The sequence below is a fragment of the Pteropus alecto genome, unplaced genomic scaffold (assembly GCF_000325575.1).
Source record: "Pteropus alecto unplaced genomic scaffold, ASM32557v1 scaffold81, whole genome shotgun sequence".
Taxonomy (NCBI): domain Eukaryota; kingdom Metazoa; phylum Chordata; class Mammalia; order Chiroptera; family Pteropodidae; genus Pteropus; species Pteropus alecto.
The window spans coordinates 21,042,430-21,048,191 of record NW_006433378.1 but is presented as its reverse complement, the minus strand read 5'-3'; positions in this window follow the sequence as shown (position 1 = coordinate 21,048,191).

The following is a 5,762-nucleotide window of genomic DNA, read 5'->3' as shown; positions in this document are numbered from 1 at the left end:
GCCAAAGAAAACCAGTGGCCAGAGGCCACCTCGCCTGAAGTCCTGTCATAAGGTAGAAGTACTTTCCTATCTGAAGAAAGGCTTTAAATGTCTATGTGTGACTGTGTAGACATGGATCACCGGTCATCTGGGTATTTCACGTGACTATTTAAAAGACCTAATAAGAGGTTGGAGAATGATGTCATCTTTGAATAGCGCCTAACCCCTATTTACACTTCACTTCCTTTTCTTAAGGCCACGGTGGATGACTGGCTAGTTGTGCAATAACCTATGTGGGCGCCACTGCTGAAGGACCAAAAAAAACACCCACAGGTGAGGGAACTTGTTGCTCCTGTCTAAGCCTATCAGGAGGAGAGAAACCCCAAGAATCCATAATCCCAGGGAGTCATTGGTGTTCAAATCTGGGCTCAGGATAACGATTGGCCCCCATGATCCCGGCTTCTCAACTTCCCAGCCCATCTCTCTGGGTTTTTAAACCTCTATTAAGACTCCACCCCTTTCTCCACGATTAAGTAGTAAATAGCTAGTGCTATATTGTAATATAGTAGTAAATATTCTACTGCTATATTGATTTTCCAAAGTTGTTAACAGCTATCCTGCGAGAGGAGGCTTGACTTCTGGGCTCTTTCAAAGGTCTGAAGAAAATCAGCTTTGCTGATTCCTCACTCCATTTGCCCTGTGTGATGCGCTGGCCAAAATGCAGAATTATCCAAAGAAGCTCTGGAATTGGGTAGTCACAAGAGTGTGACCCGGCCAGGGCTGGCTCATCAGCATCTGTGCTTTCATATTCATGAAATCCTAGCCAAGAATGGGACCACGAAGGCAGGATTCAGGCAGGATTGTATTCTACTGCTTAGCAACAATGGCCAACTGAACGGCTTCCAGGAGAATCTCAGATTGGCGGGATGTCTGAGGCTGGTTATTGTTAGTGGTGAACCCCCTTGCCATCTCCTCTGATTATAACTGCACTCTAGCCAAGTGACGATGGGAGGCAAGCCCAGGCATGGACACAGGCCTCCCCCCAGCCTGTGCTCTGCTCCAGTTGACACCCCATCTCCCTTCTCCCAGCACTGTCACCCACCTTCTCCCCAGAGCAGGGAGCAGGGGAATGTCTCTGCACCCACATTCAGGGACTGGCAAACTTGTTCAGCTGAGCGCCAGAACATAACCATTGACTCTGGGGGATCCCTCGAGAAAGCTATGTGCATGCACGCACACATGCACACACGCACAACATATCCACACAACGTGCATATATAAATATACACGACATGCATTCATCTACACGCATTCCCCCACGCTCATACATACATACACAACCATACATGCATATATACATACACTCACCATGCATGCATACAACCTAGATGTTACATCCACACACATACACACAACCTACAAACTCATGCACATATATACACATATAAGCATATATACACTCACGCATACATGTATACCCCTTCACCCCATGTACATATGCATATATACACACCTGCAGCATACACACTTACACATACAACATACACACTCACACATACATGCATACACACAAATACATACATATATGCGTCCATGCTTTTGAGAGTTCAACCGTCACCAGATCTATTTTTCCTTGCTAAGCTTTAAGCCGCCTGTGACTAGGAAGCAGGCTAAGAAGTGGGGCCCCAACTCGTCCCCCACCCCTTCAGCAGCAGCTCTGGAGAGAGAGTGAGGTATCTGTGTGAAAACCCTTCTCGCTTCGCCTGGATCCCGGTGGCATCAGGAATCCACCGTTGCTCACTGTTTCCTGCTGTTCCGTCTCATTAGCATATCTTTCATGTAATATCTATTGATATAGCATCTTATGGTCTGCGCTATTACATGTATGGTTATATAAAAGATATCTATGAACAGGCCAACCAGAGAAGAGGCAGGGAGGAGGACTATATCAACCCTTTAATGGAGAGGCAAGGGCAGACTCTAGAAATTAGCCCCCCAGCCAACCAATAACCAGCCTGGGCCTGGCAGATATGTAATCCCATTCACATGCACCAGGCTCTGTGACCTCTTCTGCTCCAGGGAGAGGAATCCAGCTATTTCAAAGGAATTGGGCAGACGTGAGAGCTGATGGAACTGCAGAGATGTGATTTCTCTTAGGGTGGTGTTAAGTGGCTAATAATATCTGGATTTCGGGGTAGGCTGAACACACTCCTAGGCTTCTGCGAACAGGAGCTCACGAGCTTGTACTCAGAGGTGGGTGAGCATGGGAATTGTTACCACTCGAGCTTGCAGAACCTCTTAGTTCTGTCACACTGGTAGCAACATGCCAAGTAATTGCTAAAAACACACTGGGTTTCAAGCACCTGGATTTAAACTAATAGTACCGGAGATTTTTGAGGCCGCTCATGCATTTGAATTAGAATTCTTCCTTTCCCCTTCTACCTCTTGGCTGCTGTATGTTCTTCCAGACACCAATGCCCATTCAGTTGTCTCTCTCCTCTACGAAGTCTTTCCCAGCTATGCTTGCTTGCAAATAGATCTCTCTGGATACTGACTAAGTATCCCAGTTTGCCTGGGACTGTCTCTGATTTAACCCTGAAAGTCTCACATCCAGGAAACACTTCAGTCCTGGGCAAACCAGGACATTTGGTCACCCTGGTGACTCTCATCACCCTACAGTATCAATAACATGTGATTTTGCTATTCATTATACTATATGCTGTCTAGTAATATAACTTACGGATTCATATGCAAAGATGCCTCAAGACTATGAACTCCTCAAGACAAGGGCTCTTTCTTGATCGCCTTGGTATACCTAATTTGAGCACCAAGATTTGCACATTGACTTCATTTCTTTTAATATCAGCTCTCTGCTATGACACAATTCAAAATAAAACCCCTAAAAGTTTTCACCTCTAGAGACAAAATGGAACCTTCCCACTAAATGATATCTTGAGCCCTGATCGTTATGGGTGAAGGTCCAGATGAAGAAGAACATTGGGGTTTTGCCATGATTGGTAGAAGATGCCTCAGGGGCCAACCCTGTGCAGTTGGTCCCCAGGGGGGTTGTTTAACTACAGATTCCCAGGGCCCATCCATCCTCAGAACTTCGGTTTCAGGACTACAGCTCGCCTTGGTGGTTCTGATTTCACTGGTCCTTGAAAAATAGAGTATAAACCCTTTCATCCAACCCAAGTGGAAGTAGCTGTTGGTTGCCAATCAAAAAAGGCCACTTATAGTAAATACTCATTTTTAAAAAGAAAAAGATAAAGATAAATACTTATCTTAAACACTTCATTTGAACTTAAAACATGCAAATGTTCATTCCTTCACATATCTTTTAAAAAATTCTCAAAGCTTTTCTTGGGTATGGGTTTGCTATTTGGATGGCTTCATTGTTTTTCTTGTATAAATCACATCCATATATTTCTAGTTTTGGTCTCTTTAAAATAGAGCAAGAATCTAAAGATACTTGTAAAGTGTTCTGAGTGTGGAATCTTTCCAGATCTTTGCAGTATATTTTCAAATCCTTTTACAGTTGTCTCAACCACACCAAATTAAGCAAAATTTTTAAGCAACTCACATTTGTTGAGTCTCACAGACGCATTTAACTTAGTTCTCACAGACACAACTCTATGAGGTAAATTACATCTTTTTGCATAGAATCAGGGAAAAAGAGATCTATGTTTCCTTGTTCACTAATTTTATTTTAAGCACAAAAAACAGAGCCTGGCATGTTGTAGGTGTTTGATTTTTTTTTTAATGGTTTACATAATATTTCATTAAATGCATTAATTGCAGTAATAGTACAACCAGTATAAAAACATTTGGGAGCTAACACAACAGACTCAGTAAGCATAGCAGGTAAATCAGCAGGTAAGTGCAAGATTGGACAACTAGCTATGAGTATTCAACTTGCCACGGGCATCAGTTATTGTGTGTTTTGGAAGGGATGAAGAGCGTTCACTAAGCTGGGGAGTCAGCTAGGTGAAGGCTTGTTATGAGACCTTCCTCACTCCTGGTAAGATAAGGAGCCTAGGTCAACTGAGAACTGAGAGTTGGAGGAAGGAGTCAGGCAGAACATCTCCCATTTCTGGTTTGCCAAGATGTTCTTTTCCCAAAGAAATCATTTGAAGTCTCCCAACTCATTCTAAAGAGCTAGGACCTGCTATAGTTCTCAGCAGGGGGGTATATACCTCATCATCATTTTAAGAGCAAAATATTCTCCCATTTCTTGTTGTTCATTATTCATGTCTTTCTTTGACAAGAACGCATTCGAATAAAATCACTTGAGACCACATCTAGAACGGCGTCGGAGAGTCAGACTGCATTGTGTGGATCCTGATATTACATCAGCAACGTGAAACCTTGGACAGTTTTCACCTTTTCTCTACCTTAGCAACAACACTTCAAAGGATTATTCTGAAAATTCAAAGAGAAAACACATGTGAAGCACTTAGAATTCAACACATTATCGTTATTGTATTTCTATCTCTGCCCTGCTTGTCACCAGACGCAGTGAGTGTCAAAAACAAATAAGCAAACAAACGAAATAATATGTTGATTGAAATTTCTACCCTACCACAAAAGAATTAGTGTTCAGGGCCCTGATGCATTGCATAAAATTAATCTTTGCTTCTTCAGACAACATTAGTTTCTGGGACAATCAAGACTTATAGCAAGAGTCGAGCAGAGAATATTGTACTTTCAGATAGATTTGAAAGGCTGCAGAAGAGCCAAAGAATGATATGGGCCACCTCATCGTTTAACAAGCTCTCTCTCAGACCCCAGTTCACGAGAAATGTAATACTACATTCTTTGGATGAAACATTACCTAGCCATTAAAGCTGATTGCATAAAGAATTTTTATTGATAATAGAAAATGATTCCAACATTAGTTTAAGACTAATGTTGGAAAGCAGCTTTAAAAAGCAGCTATTCATTTGGCCATCTATTTATTAATGTGAAGCCACTGGTAAATAAAACAGATGATATCCTTGACCTCATGAAATATATATTCTTGTAAGATGACTTAAAGTAAAGCACTATAAGATTCTTGGGCTGTGGGCTGTGGCTAATGTTTACATGGCTGGTCATGAACTCAGAATGGACAAAACTGGAGAATTAGTAACAAGATTTGAGAAGGTATGTGGATGGGATTCCAAAAAAGTGCCCAAGGTGCATACTCACCAGAAGCCCCCCACTTGGCAGTGGTAAAGGTGCTGAATAAACCAGTAGACAAGATACTCACTCCTATAACTATCAGTCAGCCTCTTCCCAGCGACCACAATTAGTGAGTGTTCAATGGGCTCATGAACAAAGTGGCCATAGAGGTGGGAATGGAATTTATTGATAGACTCGAAAAACATAAACTTCCTTCACCAATGCTAATCTGGCTACTTCTAGTGATGAGGCCCAACTTGCAAGGAGCATGAATCGTCCTTTATCCCCGAATACCATCTTCCTTTGAGGGACCAGCCTGTAGTGATAGATCGACTATATTTAATTCCTTCTATCACGCAGTATCAGCATTTGCTCTGGTGGATATAGACATTCTGCATTTGAACTTCTTCCTGCACCTGGCATTCTTTGGTCCGCATCACCACCCCCCAACATATTGCTCCTGTCCAAGGAACACACATTACAGAAAAGAAATAAGTCGATGGGCTGTGCAATTCATTGATCCTACATTATATATTGTCACCCGGAAATAGCTTTGCAAAAAGACAAAGAAAGAAAGAAAGGAAGGAAGGAAGGAAGGAAGGAAGGAAGGAAGGAAGGAA